Below are 22,555 nucleotides of genomic sequence, written 5' to 3'. Positions count from 1 at the left end.
ATGATGGGGGTTGTTGTGTAACAGCATGATGATGATGATGATGGGGGTTGTTGTGTAACAGCAGCATGATGATGATGGGGGTTGTTGTGTGACAGCCTGATGATGATGATGATGGGGGTTGTTGTGTAACAGCGGAATGTTGATGATGATGGGGGTTGTTGTGTAACAGCATGATGATGATGATGAAGGGGGTTGTTGTGTAACAGCAGCCTGATAATGATGATGATGGGGGTTGTTGTGTAACAGCAGCATGATGATGGGGGTTGTTGTGTAACAGCAGCATGATGATGATGGGGGTTGTTGTGTAACAGCAGCATGATGATGATGATGATGTGGGTTGTTGTGTAACAGCAGCATGATGATGATGATGATGGGGGTTGTTGTGTAACAGCAACATAATGATGATGGGGGTTGTTGTGTAACAGCAGCATGATGATGATGATGATGGGGGTTGTTGTGTAACAGCAGCATGATGATGATGGTGGTTGTTGTGTAACAGCAGCATGATGATGATGGGGGTTGTTGTGTAACAGCAGCATGATGATGATGATGGGGGTTGTTGTGTAACAGCAGCATGATGATGGGGGTTGTTGTGTAACAGCATGATGATGATGGGGGTTGTTGTGTAACAGCATGATGATGATGATGATGGGGGTTGTTGTATAACAGCAGCATGATGATGATGATGATGTGGGTTGTTGTGTAACAGCAGCATGATGATGATGATGGGGTTGTTGTGTAACAGCAGCATGATGATGATGATGGGGTTTGTTGTGTAACAGCAGCATAATGATGATGGGGGTTGTTGTGTAACAGCATGATGATGATGATGACGGGGTTGTTGTGTAACAGCAGCATGATGATGATGGGGGTTGTTGTTTAACAGCATGATGATGATGGGGGTTGTTGTATAACAGCAGCATGATGATGATGGGGGTTGTTGTGTCACAGCAGCACCATGATGATGATGATGTGTGTTGTTGTGTAACAGCATGATGATGATGATGATGATGGGGGGTTGTTGAGTAACAGCAGCATGATGATGATGTGGGTTGTTGTGTAACAGCAGCATGATGATGATGATGATGTGGGTTGTTGTGTAACAGCAGCATGATGATGATGATGATGATGGGGGTTGTTGTGTAACAGCAACATAATGATGATGGGGGTTGTTGTGCAACAGCAGCATGATGATGATGGGGGTTGTTGGGTAACAGCAGCATGATGGATGGGGGTTGTTGTGTAACAGCAGCATGATGATGGGGGTTGTTGTGTAACAGCATGATGATGATGATGGGGGTTGTTGCGTAACAGCATGATGATGATGATGGGGTTGTTGTGTAACAGCAGCACGATGATGATGATGTTGGGGGTTGTTGTGTAACAGCAGCACGATGATGATGATGGGGGTTGTTGAGTGACAGCAACATGATGATGATGATTGGGGTTGTTGTGTAACAGCAGTCTGATGATGATGGGGGTTGTTGTGTAACAGCACATGATGACGATGATGGGGGTTGTTGTGTAACAGCATGATGATGATGGGGGTTGTTGTGCAACAGCAGCATGATGATGATGATGATGGGGGTTGTTGTGTAACAGCAGCATGATGATGATGGGGGTTGTTGTGTGACAGCAGCATGATGATGATGGGGGTTGTTGTGTAACAGCAGCATGATGATGATGATGGGTGTTGTTTTGTAACAGCAGCATGATGATCATGATGATGGGGGTTGTTGTGTAACAGCAGCATGATGATGATGATGTGGGTTGTTGTGTAACAGCAGCATGATGATGATGATGTGGGTTGTTGTGTAACAGCAGCATGATGATGATGATGGGGGTTGTTGTGTAATAGCAACATAATGATGATGGAGGTTGTTGTGTAACAGCAGCATGATGATGATGATGATGGGGGTTGTTGTGTAACAGCAACATGAGGATGATGATGGGGGTTGTTGTGTAACAGCAGCATGATGATGTTGGGGGTTGTTGTGTGACAGCAGCATGATGATGATGATGGGGGTTGTTGTGTAACAGCAGCACGGTGATGATGGGGGTTGTTGTGTATCAGCATGATGATGATGTGGGTTGTTGTGTAACAGCAGCATGATGATGATGGGGGTTGTTGTGTAACAGCAGCATGATGATGATGATGATGTGGGTTGTTGTGTAACAGCAGCATGATGATGATGATGGGGGTTGTTGTGTAACAGCAACATAATGATGATGGGGGTTGTTGTGTAACAGCAGCATGATGATGATGGGGGTTGTTGTGTAACAGCAGCATGATGATGATGATGGTGGTTGTTGTGTAACAGCAGCATGATGATGGGGGTTGTTGTGTAACAGCATGATGATGATGATGATTGGGGTTGTTGTGTAACAGCATGATGATGATCATGGGGGTTGTTGTGTAACAGCAGCACGATGATGATGATGATGTTGGGGGTTGTTGTGTAAAAGCAGCATGATGATGATGATGATGGGGGTTGTTGTGTAACAGCAGCATGATGATGATGGGGGTTGTTGTGTAACAGCAGCATGATGACGATGATCGGGGTTGTTGTGTAACAGCATGAAGATGATGGGGGTTGTTGTGCAACAGCAGCATGATGATGATGATGGGGGTTGTTGTGCAACAGCAGCATGATGATGATGATGATGGGGGTTGTTGTGTAACAGCAGCATGATGATGGGGGTTGTTGTGTAACAGCATGATGATGATGGGGGTTGTTGTATAACAGCAGCATGATGATGATGATGTGGGTTGTTGTGTAACAGCGGCATGATGATGATGATGATGGGGTTTGTTGTGTAACAGCAGCATGATGATGATGATGGTGGGGGTTGTTGTGTAACAGCATGATGATGATGATGATGGGGGTTGTTGTGTAACAGCATGATGATGATGATGGGGGTTGTTGTGTAACAGCAGCATGATGATGATGGGGGTTGTTGTGTAACAGCAGCATGATGATGATGATGGGGGTTGTTGTTTAACAGCATGATGATGATGATGGGGTTTGTTGTATAACAGCAGCATGATGATGATGATGATGTGGGTTGTTGTGTAACAGCAGCATGATGATGATGGTTGTTGTGTAACAGCAGCATGATGATGATGGTTGTTGTGTAACAGCAGCATGATGATGATGGGGTTTGTTGTGTAACAGCAGCATGATGATGATGATGATGGGGGTTGTTGTGTAACAGCATGATGATGATGATGATGGGGGTTGTTGTGTAACAGCATGATGATGATGATGGGGGTTGTTGTGTATCAGCATGATGATGATGGGGTTGTTGTGTAACAGCAGCATGATGATGATGATGGTTGTTGTGTAACAGCAGCATGATGATGATGATGGGGTTTGTTGTGTAACAGCAGCATGATGATGATGGGGGTTGTTGTGTAACAGCATGATGATGATGATGATGGGGGTTGTTGTGTAACAGCATGATGATGATGATGGGGTTTGTTGTGTAACAGCAGCATGATGATGATGGGGGTTGTTGTGTAACAGCATGATGATGATGATGATGGGGGTTGTTGTGTAACAGCATGATGATGATGATGGGGGTTGTTGTTTAACAACATGATGATGATGGGGTTTGTTGTATAACAGCAGCATGATGATGATGATGATGTGGGTTGTTGTGTAACAGCAGCATGATGATGATGATGATGGGGGTTGTTGTGTAACAGCAGCATGATGATGATGGTTGTTGTGTAACAGCAGCATGATGATGGGGTTTGTTGTGTAACAGCAGCATGATGATGATGATGATGATGGGGGATGTTGTGTAACAGCATGATGATGATGGGGGTTGTTGTGTAACAGCATGATGATGATGATGGGGGTTGTTGTGTAACAGCATGATGATGATGATGATGATGGGGGTTGTTTTGTAACAGCATGATGATGATGATGGGGGTTGTTGTGTAACAGCAGCATGATGATGATGATGATGATGGGGGTTGTTGTGTAACAGCAGCATGATGATGATGATGGGGGTTGTTGTGTAACAGCAGCATGATGATGATGATGATGGCGGTTATTGTGTAACAGCAGCATGATGATTTGGGTTGTTATTTAACAGCATGATGATGATGGGGGTTGTTGTGTAACAGCAGCATGATGATGATGGGGGTTGTTGTGTAACAGCATGATGATGATGATGGGGGTTGTTGAGTAACAGCAGCATGATGATGATGATGATGTGGGTTGTTGTGTAACAGCAGCATGATGATGATGATGATGTGGGTTGTTGTGTAACAGCAGCATGATGATGATGATGGGGGTTGTTGTGTAACAGCAACATAATGATGATGGGGGTTGTTGTGTAACAGCAGCATCATGATGATGATGGGGGTTGTTGTGTAACAGTAACATGATGATAATGGGGGTTGTTGTGTAACAGCATTATGATGTTGGGGGTTGTTGTGTGACAGCAGCATGATGATGATGAGGGTTGTTGTGTAACAGCAGCACGGTGATGATGGGGGTTGTTGTGTATCAGCATGATGATGATGATGATGATGGGGGTTGTTGTGTAACAGCAGCATGATGATGATGATGTGGGTTGTTGTGTAACAACAGCATGATGATGATGGGGGTTGTTGTGTAACAGCAACATCATGATGATGGGGGTTGTTGTGTAACAGCAGCATGATGATGATGATGATGGGGTTTGTTGTGTAACAGCAGCATCATGATGATGATGGGGGTTGTTGTGTAACAGCATGATGATGTTGGGGGTTGTTGTGTGACAGCAGCATGATGATGATGATGATCGGGGTTGTTGTGTAACAGCAGCACGGTGCTGATGGGGGTTGTTGTGTATCAGCATGATGATGATGGGGGTTGTTGTGTAACAGCAGCATGATGATGATGATGATGTGGGTTGTTGTGTAACAGCAGCATGATGATGATGGGGGTTGTTGTGTAACAGCAGCATGATGATGATGATGGGGGTTGTTGTGTAACAGCAGCATGATGATGATGATGGGGGTTGTTGCGTAACAGCATGATGATGATGGGGGTTGTTGTGTATCAGCATGATGATGATGGGGGTTGTTGTGTAACAGCAGCATGATGATGATGATGGGGGTTGTTGTGTAACAGCGGAATGTTGATGATGATGGGGGTTGTTGTGTAACAGCATCATGATGATGATGATGGGGGTTGTTGTGTAACAGCATCATGATGATGATGATGATGATGGGGGTTGTTGTGTAACAGCATCATGATGATGGGGCTTGTTGTGTAACAGCAGCATGATGATGATGATGGGGGTTGTTGTGTAACAGCAGCATGATGATGGGGGTTGTTGTGTAACAGCATGATGATGATGAAGATGGGGGTTGTTGTGTAACAGCATGATGATGAAGATGGGGGTTGTTGTGTAACAGCAGCATGATGATGATGGGGGTTGTTGTGTAACAGCATGATGATGATGATGAAGATGGGGGTTGTTGTGTAACAGCATGATGATGATGATGGGGGTTGTTGTGTGACAGCAGCATGATGATGATGGGGGTTGTTGTGTAACAGCAGCCTGATGATGATGGGGGTTGTTGTGTAACAGCAGCATGATGATGATGGGGGTTGTTGTGTAACAGCAGCATGATGATGGGGGTTGTTGTGTAACAGCATGATGATGATGATGATCGGGGTTGTTTTGTAACAGCAGCATGATGATGATGATGGGGGTTGTTGTGTAACAGCAGCATGATGATGATGGGGGTTGTTGTGTAACAGCAGCATGATGATGATGGGGGTTGTTGTGTAACAGCAGCATGATGATGGGGGTTGTTGTGTAACAGCATAATGATGATGGGGGTTGTTGTGTAACAGCATGATGATGATGGGGGTTGTTATATAACAGCAGCATGATGATGATGTGGGTTGTTGTGTAACAGCAGCATGATGATGATGGGGGTTGTTGTGTAACAGCAGCATGATGATGATGATGGGGGTTGTTGTGTAACAGCAGCATGATGATGATGATGGGGGTTGTTGTGTAACAGCAGCATGATGATGGGGGTTGTTGTTTAACAGCATGATGATGATGATGGGGGTTGTTGTGTAACAGCAGCATGATGATGATGGGGTTGTTGTGTAACAGCAGCATGATGATGATGATGTGGGTTGTTGTGTAACAGCAGCATGATGATGATGATGATGACGTGGGTTGTTGTGTAACAGCAGCATGATGATGATGGGGGTTGTTGTGTAACAGCAACATAATGATGATGGGGGTTGTTGTGTAACAGCAGCATGATGATGATGGGGGTTGTTGTGTAACAGCAACATGATGATGATAATGGGGGTTGTTGTGTAACAGCATCATGATGATGATGATGGGGGTTGTTGTGTAACAGCAGCACGCTGATGATGATGTTGGGTTGTTGTTGTGTAACAGCAGCATGATGATGATGATGGGGGTTGTTGAGTGACAGCAACATGATGATGGGGTTGGTGTGTAACAGCAGCATTATGATGATGGGGGTTGTTGTGTAACAGCAGCATGATGATGATGATGATGATGGGGGTTGTTGTGTAACAGCACCATGATGATGATGGGGGTTGTTGTGTAACAGCAGCATGATGATGATGGGGGTTGTTGTGTATCAGCATGATGATGATGATGATGGGGGTTGTTGTGTAACAGCAGCATGATGATGATGATGTGGGTTGTTGTGTAACAGCAGCATGATGATGATGATGATGATGGGGGTTGTTGTGTGACAGCAGCATGATGATGATGGGGGTTGTAGTGTAACAGCATTATGATGATGGGTGTTGTTGTGTAACAGCAGCATGATGATTATGATGATGATGGGGGTTGTTGTGTAACAGCAGCATGATGATGATGGGGGTTGTTGCGTAACAGCATGATGATGATGGGGGTTGTTGTGTAACAGCATGATGATGATGGGGGTTGTTGTGTAACAGCAGCATGATGATGATGGGGGTTGTTGTGTGACAGCATGATGATGATGATGGGGGTTGTTGTGTAACAGCGGAATGTTGATGATGATGGGGGTTGTTGTGTAACAGCATCATGATGATGATGATGGGGGTTGTTGTGTAACAGCATCATGATGATGATGATGGGGGTTGTTGTGTAACAGCATCATGATGATGATGATTGTTGTGTAACAGCAGCATGATGATGATGATGGGGGTTGTTGTGTAACAGCAGCATGATGATGGGGGTTGTTGTGTAACAGCATGATGATGATGATGGGGGTTGTTGTGTAACAGCAGCATGATGATGATGATGGGGGTTGTTGTGTAACAGCAGCATGATGATGGGGGTTGTTGTGTAACAGCATGATGATGATGATGGTGAATGTTGTGTAACAGCATGATGATGATGATGACGGGGGTTGTTTTGTAACAGCAGCATGATGATGATGGGGGTTGTTGTGTAACAGCAGCATGATGATGATGGGGGTTGTTGTGTGACAGCAGCATGATGATGGGGGTTGTTGTGTAACAGCATGATGATGATGGGGGTTGTTGTATAACAGCAGCATGATGATGATGATGATGATGTGGGTTGTTGTGTAACAGCAGCATGATGATGATGATGGGGGTTGTTGTGTAACAGCAGCATGATGATGATGATGGGGGTTGTTGTGTAACAGCAGCAGCATGATGATGATGATGGGGGTTGTTGTGTAACAGCAGCAGCATGATGATGATGATGGGGGTTGTTGTTTAACAGCATGATGATGATGGGGGTTGTTGTGTAACAGCAGCATGATGATGATGGGGTTGTTGTGTAACACAAGCATGATGATGATGATCTGGGTTGTTGTGTAACAGCAGCATGATGATGATGACGTGGGTTGTTGTGTAACAGCAGCATGATGATGATGATGATGGGGGTTGTTGTGTAACAGCAACATAATGATGATGGAGGTAGTTGTGTAACAGCAGCATGATGATGATGGGGGTTGTTGTGTAACAGCAACATGATGATGATGATGGGGGTTGTTGTGTAACAGCAGCATGATGATGATGGGGGTTGTTGTGTAACAGCAGCACGCTGATGATGATGTTGGGTTGTTGTTGTGTAACAGCAGCATGATGATGATGGGGGTTGGTGAGTGACAGCAACATGATGATGGGGTTGGTGTGTAACAGCAGCATTATGATGATGATGGGGGTTGTTGTGTAACAGCAGCATGATGATGATGATGGGGGTTGTTGTGTAACAGCACCATGATGATGATGGGGGTTGTTGTGTAACAGCAGCATGATGATGATGATCATGTGGGTTGTTGTGTAACAGCAGCATGATGATGATGATGGGGGTTGTTGTGTGACAGCAGCATGATGATGATGGGGGGTTGTTGTGTAACAGCATGATGATGATGGGGGTTGTTGTGTAACAGCAGCATGATGATGATGATGGGGGTTGTTGTGTAACAGCAGCATGATGATGATGATGATGGGGGTTGTTGCGTAACAGCATGATGATGATGGGGGTTGTTGTGTAACAGCATGATGATGATGGGGGTTGTTGTGTAACAGCAGCATGATGATGATGGGGGTTGTTGTGTGACAGCATGATGATGATGATGATGGGGGTTGTTGTGTAACAGCGGAATGTTGATGATGATGGGGGTTGTTGTGTAACAGCATGATGATGATGATGAAGGGGGTTGTTGTGTAACAGCAGCCTGATAATGATGATGATGGGGGTTGTTGTGTAACAGCAGCATGATGATGGGGGTTGTTGTGTAACAGCAGCATGATGATGATGATGGGGGTTGTTGTGTAACAGCAACATGATGATGATGATGATGGGGGTTGTTGTGTAACAGCAGCATGATGATGATGATGGGGGTTGTTGTGTAACCGCAGCATGATGATGGGGGTTGTTGTGTAACAGCATGATGATGATGATGGTGAATGTTGTGTAACAGCATGATGATGATGACGGGGGTTGTTTTGTAACAGCAGCATGATGATGATGATGATGATGTGGGTTGTTGTTGTGTAACAGCAGCATGATGATGATGATGATGGGGGTTGTTGAGTGACAGCAACATGATGATGGGGTTGGTGTGTAACAGCAGCATTATGATGATGGGGGTTGTTGTGTAACAGCAGCATGATGATGATGATGATGGGGGTTGTTGTGTAACAGCACCATGATGATGATGGGGGTTGTTGTGTAACAGCAGCATGATGATGATGGGGGTTGTTGTGTATCAGCATGATGATGATGATGATGATGGGGGTTGTTGTGTAACAGCAGCATGATGATGATGTGGGTTGTTGTGTAACAGCAGCATGATGATGATGATGATGGGGGTTGTTGTGTGACAGCAGCATGATGATGATGGGGGTTGTAGTGTAACAGCATGATGATGATGGGTGTTGTTGTGTAACAGCAGCATGATGATGATGATGGGGGTTGTTGTGTAACAGCAGCATGATGATGATGGGGGTTGTTGCGTAACAGCATGATGATGATGGGGGTTGTTGTGTAACAGCATGATGATGATGGGGGTTGTTGTGTAACAGCAGCATGATGATGATGGGGGTTGTTGTGTGACAGCATGATGATAATGATGGGGGTTGTTGTGTAACAGCGGAATGTTGATGATGATGGGGGTTGTTGTGTAACAGCATCATGATGATGATGATGGGGGTTGTTGTGTAACAGCATCATGATGATGATGATGGGGGTTGTTGTGTAACAGCATCATGATGATGATGATGATTGTTGTGTAACAGCAGCATGATGATGATGATGGGGGTTGTTGTGTAACAGCAGCATGATGATGGGGGTTGTTGTGTAACAGCATGATGATGATGATGGGGGTTGTTGTGTAACAGCAGCATGATGATGATGATGGGGGTTGTTGTGTAACAGCAGCATGATGATGGGGGTTGTTGTGTAACAGCATGATGATGATGATGGTGAATGTTGTGTAACAGCATGATGATGATGACGGGGGTTGTTTTGTAACAGCAGCATGATGATGATGATGGGGGTTGTTGTGTAACAGCAGCATGATGATGATGATGGGGGTTGTTGTGTGACAGCAGCATGATGATGGGGGTTGTTGTGTAACAGCATGATGATGATGGGGGTTGTTGTATAACAGCAGCATGATGATGATGATGATGTGGGTTGTTGTGTAACAGCAGCATGATGATGATGATGGGGGTTGTTGTGTAACAGCAGCATGATGATGATGATGGGGGTTGTTGTGTAACAGCAGCAGCATGATGATGATGATGGGGGTTGTTGTGTAACAGCAGCAGCATGATGATGATGATGATGGGGGTTGTTGTTTAACAGCATGATGATGATGATGGGGGTTGTTGTGTAACAGCAGCATGATGATGATGGGGTTGTTGTGTAACAGCAGCATGATGATGATGATGTGGGTTGTTGTGTAACAGCAGCATGATGATGATGATGACGTGGGTTGTTGTGTAACAGCAGCATGATGATGATGATGGGGGTTGTTGTGTAACAGCAACATAATGATGATGGAGGTAGTTGTGTAACAGCAGCATGATGATGATGATGGGGGTTGTTGTGTAACAGCAACATGATGATGATGATGGGGGTTGTTGTGTAACAGCAGCATGATGATGATGGGGGTTGTTGTGTAACAGCAGCACGCTGATGATAATGTTGGGTTGTTGTTGTGTAACAGCAGCATGATGATGATGATGATGGGGGTTGGTGAGTGACAGCAACATGATGATGGGGGTTGTTGTGTAACAGCAGCATGATGATGATGATGGGGGTTGTTGTGTAACAGCACCATGATGATGATGATGGGGGTTGTTGTGTAACAGCAGCATGATGATGATGATCATGTGGGTTGTTGTGTAACAGCAGCATGATGATGATGATGGGGGTTGTTGTGTGACAGCAGCATGATGATAATGGGGGGTTGTTGTGTAACAGCATGATGATGATGGGGGTTGTTGTGTAACAGCAGCATGATGATGATGATGGGGGTTGTTGTGTAACAGCAGCATGATGATGATGATGATGGGGGTTGTTGCGTAACAGCATGATGATGATGGGGGTTGTTGTGTAACAGCATGATGATGATGATGATGGGGGTTGTTGTGTAACAGCAGCATGATGATGATGGGGGTTGTTGTGTGACAGCCTGATGATGATGATGATGGGGGTTGTTGTGTAACAGCGGAATGTTGATGATGATGGGGGTTGTTGTGTAACAGCATGATGATGATGATGAAGGGGGTTATTGTGTAACAGCAGCCTGATAATGATGATGATGGGGGTTGTTGTGTAACAGCAGCATGATGATGGGGGTTGTTGTGTAACAGCAGCATGATGATGATGATGGGGGTTGTTGTGTAACAGCAACATGATGATGATGATGATGGGGGTTGTTGTGTAACAGCAGCATGATGATGATGATGATGGGGGTTGTTGTGTAACAGCAGCATGATGATGGGGGTTGTTGTGTAACAGCATGATGATGATGATGGTGAATGTTGTGTAACAGCATGATGATGATGACGGGGGTTGTTTTGTAACAGCAGCATGATGATGATGATGTGGGTTGTTGTGTAACAGCAGCATGATGATGATGGGGTTTGTTGTGTAACAGCAGCATGATGATGATGATGGGGGTTGTTGTGTAACAGCATGATGATGATGGGGGTTGTTGTGTAACAGCATGATGATGATGATGGGGGTTGTTGTGTAACAGCAGCATGATGATGGGGGTTGTTGTGTAACAGCAGCATGATGATGGGGGTTGTTGTGTAACAGCATGATGATGATGATGATGGGGGTTGTTGTGTAACAGCAGCATGATGATGGGGGTTGTTGTGGGACAGCAGCATGATGATGATGGGGGTTGTTGTGTGACAGCATGATGATGATGGGGGTTGTTGTGTAACAGCAGCATGATGATGATGGGGGTTGTTGTGTGACAGCAGCATGATGATGATGGGGGTTGTTGTGTAACAGCAGCATGATGATGATGGGGGTTGTTGTGTAACAGCAGCATGATGATGGGGGTTGTTGTGTAACAGCATGATGATGATGATGATGGGGGTTGTTGTGTAACAGCACATGATGACGATGATGGGGGTTGTTGTGTAACAGCATGATGATGATGGGGGTTGTTGTGCAACAGCAGCATGATGATGATGGGGGTTGTTGTGTAACAGCAGCATGATGATGATGATGATGGGGGTTGTTGTGTGACAGCAGCATGATGATGGGGGTTGTTGTGTAACAGCAGCATGATGATGATGATTGGTGTTGTTGTGTAACAGCAGCATGATGATGATGATGATGGGGGTTGTTGTGTAAAAGCAGCATGATGATGATGGGGGTTGTTGTGTAACAGCATCATGATGATGGGGGTTGTTGTGTAACAGCAGCATGATGATGATGTGGGTTGTTGTGTGACAGCATGATGATGATGATGACGGGGCTTGTTGTGTAACAGCAGCATGATGATGATGGGGTTTGTTGTGTAACAGCATCATGATGATGATGATGGGGGTTGTTGTGTAACATCATGATGATGATGGGTGTTGTTGTGTAACAGCATCATGATGATGATGATGGGGGTTGTTGTGTAACAGCAGCATGATGATGATGGGGGTTGTTGTGTAACAGCAGCATGATGATGGGGGTTGTTGTGTAACAGCATGATGATGATGATGATGATGGGGTTGTTGTGTAACAGCATGATGATGATGGGGGTTGTTGTGTGACAGCAGCATGATGATGATAGGGGTTGTTCTGTAACAGCAGCATGATGATGATGATGATGGGGTTTGTTGTGTAACAGCAGCATGATGATGGGGGTTGTTGTGTAACAGCATGATGATGGGGGTTGTTGTGTAACAGCATGATGATGATGATGATGGGGGTTGTTGTATAACAGCAGCATGATGATGATAATGATGTGGGTTGTTGTGTAACAGCAGCATGATGATGATGATGGGGGTTGTTGTGTAACAGCAGCATGATGATGCTGATGGTTGTTGTGTAACAGCAGCATTATGATGATGATGATGGGGGTTGTTGTGTAACAGCAGCATGATGATGATGATGGGGGTTGTTGTGTAACAGCACCATGATGATGATGATGGTGGTTGTTGTGTAACAGCAGCATGATGATGATGATCATGTGGGTTGTTGTGTAACAGCAGCATGATGATGATGATGGGGGTTGTTGTGTGACAGCAGCATGATGATGATGGGGGGTTGTTGTGTAACAGCATGATGATGATGGGGGTTGTTGTGTAACAGCAGCATGATCATAATGATGGGGGTTGTTGTGTAACAGCAGCATGATGATGATGATGATGGGGGTTGTTGCGTAACAGCATGATGATGATGGGGGTTGTTGTGTAACAGCATGATGATGATGATGATGGGGGTTGTTGTGTAACAGCAGCATGATGATGATGGGGGTTGTTGTGTGACAGCATGATGATGATGGGGGTTGTTGTGTAACAGCGGAATGTTGATGATGATGGGGGTTGTTGTGTAACAGCATGATGATGATGATGAAGGGGGTTGTTGTGTAACAGCAGCCTGATAATGATGATGATGGGGGTTGTTGTGTAACAGCAGCATGATGATGGGGGTTGTTGTGTAACAGCAGCATGATGATGATGATGGGGGATGTTGTGTAACAGCAACATGATGATGATGATGATGGGGGTTGTTGTGTAACAGCAGCATGATGATGATGATGGGGGTTGTTGTGTAACAGCAGCATGATGATGGGGGTTGTTGTGTAACAGCATGATGATGATGATGGTGAATGTTGTGTAACAGCATGATGATGATGATGATGATGACGGGGGTTGTTTTGTAACAGCAGCATGATGATGATGATGTGGGTTGTTGTGTAACAGCAGCATGATGATGATGATGATGGGGTTTGTTGTGTAACAGCAGCATGATGATGATGATGATGATGGGGGTTGTTGTGTAACAGCATGATGATGATGGGGGTTGTTGTGTAACAGCATGATGATGATGATGATGGGGGTTGTTGTGTAACAGCAGCATGATGATGATGGGGGTTGTTGTGTAACAGCAGCATGATGATGGGGGTTGTTGTGTAACAGCATGATGATGATGGGGGTTGTTGTGTAACAGCAGCATGATGATGGGGGTTGTTGTGGGACAGCAGCATGATGATGATGGGGGTTGTTGTGTGACAGCATGATGATGATGGGGGTTGTTGTGTAACAGCAGCATGATGATGATGATGATGATGGGGGTTGTTGTGTGACAGCAGCATGATGATGATGGGGGTTGTTGTGTAACAGCAGCATGATGATGATGGGGGTTGTTGTGTAACAGCAGCATGATGATGGGGGTTGTTGTGTAACAGCATGATGATGATGATGATGGGGGTTGTTGTGTAACAGCACATGATGACGATGATGGGGGTTGTTGTGTAACAGCATGATGATGATGGGGGTTGTTGTGCAACAGCAGCATGATGATGATGGGGGTTGTTGTGTAACAGCAGCATGATGATGATGATGGGGGTTGTTGTGTGACAGCAGCATGATGATGATGGGGGTTGTTGTGTAACAGCAGCATGATGATGATGATGATGATTGGTGTTGTTGTGTAACAGCAGCATGATGATGATGATGATGGGGGTTGTTGTGTAAAAGCAGCATGATGATGATGGGGGTTGTTGTGTAACAGCATCATGATGATGGGGGTTGTTGTGTAACAGCAGCATGATGATGATGTGGGTTGTTGTGTGACAGCATGATGATGATGATGACGGGGCTTGTTGTGTAACAGCAGCATGATGATGATGGGGTTTGTTGTGTAACAGCATCATGATGATGATGATGGGGGTTGTTGTGTAACATCATGATGATGATGGGTGTTGTTGTGTAACAGCATCATGATGATGATGATGGGGGTTGTTGTGTAACAGCAGCATGATGATGATGGGGGTTGTTGTGTAACAGCAGCATGATGATGGGGGTTGTTGTGTAACAGCATGATGATGATGATGGGGTTGTTGTGTAACAGCATGATGATGATGGGGGTTGTTGTGTGACAGCAGCATGATGATGATAGGGGTTGTTCTGTAACAGCAGCATGATGATGATGATGATGGGGTTTGTTGTGTAACAGCAGCATGATGATGGGGGTTGTTGTGTAACAGCATGATGATGGGGGTTGTTGTGTAACAGCATGATGATGATGATGGGGGTTGTTGTATAACAGCAGCATGATGATGATAATGATGTGGGTTGTTGTGTAACAGCAGCATGATGATGATGATGGGGGTTGTTGTGTAACAGCAGCATGATGATGCTGATGGTTGTTGTGTAACAGCAGCATGATGATGATGATGGGGTTTGTTGTGTAACAGCATGATGATGATGATGGGGGTTGTTGTGTAACAGCATGATGATGATGATGAAGGTTGTTGTGTAACAGCATGATGATGATGATGATGGGGGTTGTTGTGTAACAGCAGCATGATGATGGGGGTTGTTGTGTAACAGCATGATGATGGGGGTTGTTGTGTAACAGCATGATGATGATGGGGGTTGTTGTATAACAGCAGCATGATGATGATAATGATGTGGGTTGTTGTGTAACAGCAGCATGATGATGATGATGGGGGTTGTTGTGTAACAGCAGCATGATGATGCTGATGGTTGTTGTGTAACAGCAGCATGATGATGATGGGGTTTGTTGTGTAACAGCATGATGATGATGATGATGGGGGTTGTTGTGTAACAGCATGATGATGATGATGATGAAGGTTGTTGTGTAACAGCATGATGATGATGATGATGGGGGTTGTTGTGTAACAGCAGCATGATGATGATGGGGGTTGTTGTGCAACAGCAGCATGATGCTGATGATGGGGGTTGTTGTGTAACAGCAGCATGATGATGATGATGGGGGTTGTTGTGTGACAGCAGCATGATGATGATGGGGGGTTGTTGTGTAACAGCATGATGATGATGGGGGTTGTTGTGTAACAGCAGCATGATGATGATGATGGGGGTTGTTGTGTAACAGCAGCATGATGATGATGATGATGATGGGGGTTGTTGCGTAACAGCATGATGATGATGGGGGTTGTTGTGTAACAGCATGATGATGATGATGATGGGGGTTGTTGTGTAACAGCAGCATGATGATGATGGGGGTTGTTGTGTGACAGCATGATGATGATGATGATGGGGGTTGTTGTGTAACAGCGGAATGTTGATGATGATGGGGGTTGTTGTGTAACAGCATGATGATGATGATGATGAAGGGGGTTGTTGTGTAACAGCAGCCTGATAATGATGATGATGGGGGTTGTTGTGTAACAGCAGCATGATGATGGGGGTTGTTGTGTAACAGCAGCATGATGATGATGGGGGTTGTTGTGTAACAGCAACATGATGATGATGGGGGTTGTTGTGTAACAGCAGCATGATGATGATGATGATGGGGGTTGTTGTGTAACAGCAGCATGATGATGGGGGTTGTTGTGTAACAGCATGATGATGATGATGATGGTGAATGTTGTGTAACAGCATGATGATGATGACGGGGGTTGTTTTGTAACAGCAGCATGATGATGATGATGTGGGTTGTTGTGTAACAGCAGCATGATGATGATGATGGGGTTTGTTGTGTAACAGCAGCATGATGATGATGATGATGATGGGGGTTGTTGTGTAACAGCATGATGATGATGGGGGTTGTTGTGTAACAGCAGCATGATGATGGGGGTTGTTGTGTAACAGCATGATGATGGGGGTTGTTGTGTAACAGCATGATGATGATGGGGTTTGTTGTATAACAGCAGCATGATGATGATAATGATGTGGGTTGTTGTGTAACAGCAGCATGATGATGATGGGGGTTGTTGTGTAACAGCAGCATGATGATGCTGATGGTTGTTGTGTAACAGCAGCATGATGATGATGATGGGGTTTGTTGTGTAACAGCATGATGATGATGATGATGGGGGTTGTTGTGTAACAGCATGATGATGATGATGAAGGTTGTTGTGTAACAGCATGATGATGATGATGATGGGGGTTGTTGTGTAACAGCAGCATGATGATGATGATGGGGGTTGTTGTGCAACAGCAGCATGATGCTGATGATGGGGGTTGTTGTGTAACAGCAGCATGATGATGATGATGGGGGTTGTTGTGTGACAGCAGCATGATGATGATGGGGGGTTGTTGTGTAACAGCATGATGATGATGATGGGGGTTGTTGTGTAACAGCAGCATGATGATGATGATGGGGGTTGTTGTGTAACAGCAGCATGATGATGATGATGATGGGGGTTGTTGCGTAACAGCATGATGATGATGGGGGTTGTTGTGTAACAGCATGATGATGATGATGATGGGGGTTGTTGTGTAACAGCAGCATGATGATGATGGGGGTTGTTGTGTGACAGCATGATGATGATGATGATGGGGGTTGTTGTGTAACAGCGGAATGTTGATGATGATGGGGGTTGTTGTGTAACAGCATGATGATGATGAAGGGGGTTGTTGTGTAACAGCAGCCTGATAATGATGATGATGGGGGTTGTTGTGTAACAGCAGCATGATGATGATGATGATGTGGGTTGTTGTGTAACAGCAGCATGATGATGATGATGGGGGTTGTTGTGTAACAGCAACATAATGATGATGGGGGTTGTTGTGTAACAGCAGCATCATGATGATGATGGGGGTTGTTGTGTAACAGTAACATGATGATAATGGGGGTTGTTGTGTAACAGCATTATGATGTTGGGGGTTGTTGTGTGACAGCAGCATGATGATGATGAGGGTTGTTGTGTAACAGCAGCACGGTGATGATGGGGGTTGTTGTGTATCAGCATGATGATGATGATGATGATGGGGGTTGTTGTGTAACAGCAGCATGATGATGATGATGTGGGTTGTTGTGTAACAACAGCATGATGATGATGGGGGTTGTTGTGTAACAGCAACATCATGATGATGGGGGTTGTTGTGTAACAGCAGCATGATGATGATGATGATGGGGTTTGTTGTGTAACAGCAGCATCATGATGATGATGATGGGGGTTGTTGTGTAACAGCATGATGATGTTGGGGGTTGTTGTGTGACAGCAGCATGATGATGATGATGATCGGGGTTGTTGTGTAACAGCAGCACGGTGCTGATGGGGGTTGTTGTGTATCAGCATGATGATGATGGGGGTTGTTGTGTAACAGCAGCATGATGATGATGATGATGTGGGTTGTTGTGTAACAGCAGCATGATGATGATGGGGGTTGTTGTGTAACAGCAGCATGATGATGATGATGGGGGTTGTTGTGTAACAGCAGCATGATGATGATGATGGGGGTTGTTGCGTAACAGCATGATGATGATGGGGGTTGTTGTGTAACAGCATGATGATGATGGGGGTTGTTGTGTAACAGCAGCATGATGATGATGATGGGGGTTGTTGTGTAACAGCGGAATGTTGATGATGATGGGGGTTGTTGTGTAACAGCATCATGATGATGATGATGGGGGTTGTTGTGTAACAGCATCATGATGATGATGATGATGGGGGTTGTTGTGTAACAGCATCATGATGATGGGGCTTGTTGTGTAACAGCAGCATGATGATGATGATGGGGGTTGTTGTGTAACAGCAGCATGATGATGGGGGTTGTTGTGTAACAGCATGATGATGATGAAGATGGGGGTTGTTGTGTAACAGCATGATGATGAAGATGGGGGTTGTTGTGTAACAGCAGCATGATGATGATGGGGGTTGTTGTGTAACAGCATGATGATGATGATGAAGATGGGGGTTGTTGTGTAACAGCATGATGATGATGATGGGGGTTGTTGTGTGACAGCAGCATGATGATGATGGGGGTTGTTGTGTAACAGCAGCCTGATGATGATGGGGGTTGTTGTGTAACAGCAGCATGATGATGATGGGGGTTGTTGTGTAACAGCAGCATGATGATGGGGGTTGTTGTGTAACAGCATGATGATGATGATGATCGGGGTTGTTTTGTAACAGCAGCATGATGATGATGATGATGATGGGGGTTGTTGTGTAACAGCAGCATGATGATGATGGGGGTTGTTGTGTAACAGCAGCATGATGATGATGGGGGTTGTTGTGTAACAGCAGCATGATGATGGGGGTTGTTGTGTAACAGCATAATGATGATGGGGGTTGTTGTGTAACAGCATGATGATGATGGGGGTTGTTATATAACAGCAGCATGATGATGATGTGGGTTGTTGTGTAACAGCAGCATGATGATGATGGGGGTTGTTGTGTAACAGCAGCATGATGATGATGATGATGGGGGTTGTTGTGTAACAGCAGCATGATGATGATGATGGGGGTTGTTGTGTAACAGCAGCATGATGATGGGGGTTGTTGTTTAACAGCATGATGATGATGATGGGGGTTGTTGTGTAACAGCAGCATGATGATGATGGGGTTGTTGTGTAACAGCAGCATGATGATGATGATGTGGGTTGTTGTGTAACAGCAGCATGATGATGATGATGATGACGTGGGTTGTTGTGTAACAGCAGCATGATGATGATGGGGGTTGTTGTGTAACAGCAACATAATGATGATGGGGGTTGTTGTGTAACAGCAGCATGATGATGATGGGGGTTGTTGTGTAACAGCAACATGATGATGATAATGGGGGTTGTTGTGTAACAGCATCATGATGATGATGATGGGGGTTGTTGTGTAACAGCAGCACGCTGATGATGATGTTGGGTTGTTGTTGTGTAACAGCAGCATGATGATGATGATGGGGGTTGTTGAGTGACAGCAACATGATGATGGGGTTGGTGTGTAACAGCAGCATTATGATGATGGGGGTTGTTGTGTAACAGCAGCATGATGATGATGATGATGATGGGGGTTGTTGTGTAACAGCACCATGATGATGATGGGGGTTGTTGTGTAACAGCAGCATGATGATGATGGGGGTTGTTGTGTATCAGCATGATGATGATGATGGGGGTTGTTGTGTAACAGCAGCATGATGATGATGATGTGGGTTGTTGTGTAACAGCAGCATGATGATGATGATGATGGGGGTTGTTGTGTGACAGCAGCATGATGATGATGGGGGTTGTAGTGTAACAGCATGATGATGATGGGTGTTGTTGTGTAACAGCAGCATGATGATTATGATGATGATGGGGGTTGTTGTGTAACAGCAGCATGATGATGATGGGGGTTGTTGCGTAACAGCATGATGATGATGGGGGTTGTTGTGTAACAGCATGATGATGATGGGGGTTGTTGTGTAACAGCAGCATGATGATGATGGGGGTTGTTGTGTGACAGCATGATGATGATGATGGGGGTTGTTGTGTAACAGCGGAATGTTGATGATGATGGGGGTTGTTGTGTAACAGCATCATGATGATGATGATGGGGGTTGTTGTGTAACAGCATCATGATGATGATGATGGGGGTTGTTGTGTAACAGCATCATGATGATGATGATTGTTGTGTAACAGCAGCATGATGATGATGATGGGGGTTGTTGTGTAACAGCAGCATGATGATGGGGGTTGTTGTGTAACAGCATGATGATGATGATGGGGGTTGTTGTGTAACAGCAGCATGATGATGATGATGATGGGGGTTGTTGTGTAACAGCAGCATGATGATGGGGGTTGTTGTGTAACAGCATGATGATGATGATGGTGAATGTTGTGTAACAGCATGATGATGATGATGACGGGGGTTGTTTTGTAACAGCAGCATGATGATGATGATGATGGGGGTTGTTGTGTAACAGCAGCATGATGATGATGGGGGTTGTTGTGTGACAGCAGCATGATGATGGGGGTTGTTGTGTAACAGCATGATGATGATGGGGGTTGTTGTATAACAGCAGCATGATGATGATGATGATGATGTGGGTTGTTGTGTAACAGCAGCATGATGATGATGATGGGGGTTGTTGTGTAACAGCAGCATGATGATGATGATGGGGGTTGTTGTGTAACAGCAGCAGCATGATGATGATGATGGGGGTTGTTGTGTAACAGCAGCAGCATGATGATGATGATGGGGGTTGTTGTTTAACAGCATGATGATGATGGGGGTTGTTGTGTAACAGCAGCATGATGATGATGGGGTTGTTGTGTAACACAAGCATGATGATGATGATCTGGGTTGTTGTGTAACAGCAGCATGATGATGATGACGTGGGTTGTTGTGTAACAGCAGCATGATGATGATGATGATGGGGGTTGTTGTGTAACAGCAACATAATGATGATGGAGGTAGTTGTGTAACAGCAGCATGATGATGATGGGGGTTGTTGTGTAACAGCAACATGATGATGATGATGGGGGTTGTTGTGTAACAGCAGCATGATGATGATGGGGGTTGTTGTGTAACAGCAGCACGCTGATGATGATGTTGGGTTGTTGTTGTGTAACAGCAGCATGATGATGATGGGGGTTGGTGAGTGACAGCAACATGATGATGGGGTTGGTGTGTAACAGCAGCATTATGATGATGATGGGGGTTGTTGTGTAACAGCAGCATGATGATGATGATGGGGGTTGTTGTGTAACAGCACCATGATGATGATGATGGGGGTTGTTGTGTAACAGCAGCATGATGATGATGATCATGTGGGTTGTTGTGTAACAGCAGCATGATGATGATGATGGGGGTTGTTGTGTGACAGCAGCATGATGATGATGGGGGGTTGTTGTGTAACAGCATGATGATGATGGGGGTTGTTGTGTAACAGCAGCATGATGATGATGATGGGGGTTGTTGTGTAACAGCAGCATGATGATGATGATGATGATGGGGGTTGTTGCGTAACAGCATGATGATGATGGGGGTTGTTGTGTAACAGCATGATGATGATGGGGGTTGTTGTGTAACAGGAGCATGATGATGATGGGGGTTGTTGTGTGACAGCATGATGATGATGATGATGGGGGTTGTTGTGTAACAGCGGAATGTTGATGATGATGGGGGTTGTTGTGTAACAGCATGATGATGATGATGATGAAGGGGGTTGTTGTGTAACAGCAGCCTGATAATGATGATGATGGGGGTTGTTGTGTAACAGCAGCATGATGATGGGGGTTGTTGTGTAACAGCAGCATGATGATGATGATGGGGGTTGTTGTGTAACAGCAACATGATGATGATGATGGGGGTTGTTGTGTAACAGCAGCATGATGATGATGATGATGGGGGTTGTTGTGTAACCGCAGCATGATGATGGGGGTTGTTGTGTAACAGCATGATGATGATGATGGTGAATGTTGTGTAACAGCATGATGATGATGACGGGGGTTGTTTTGTAACAGCAGCATGATGATGATGATGATGTGGGTTGTTGTTGTGTAACAGCAGCATGATGATGATGATGATGGGGGTTGTTGAGTGACAGCAACATGATGATGGGGTTGGTGTGTAACAGCAGCATTATGATGATGGGGGTTGTTGTGTAACAGCAGCATGATGATGATGATGATGGGGGTTGTTGTGTAACAG

This window comes from Petromyzon marinus, chromosome 21, assembly GCF_048934315.1.
Source record: "Petromyzon marinus isolate PM22_M1 ecotype Great Lakes invasive population chromosome 21, UKy_Petmar_22M1.pri1.0, whole genome shotgun sequence".
In the NCBI taxonomy this organism is placed as follows: domain Eukaryota; kingdom Metazoa; phylum Chordata; class Hyperoartia; order Petromyzontiformes; family Petromyzontidae; genus Petromyzon; species Petromyzon marinus.
The sequence above is the reverse complement of the archived record's forward strand: the minus strand, read 5'-3'. Positions refer to the sequence as shown.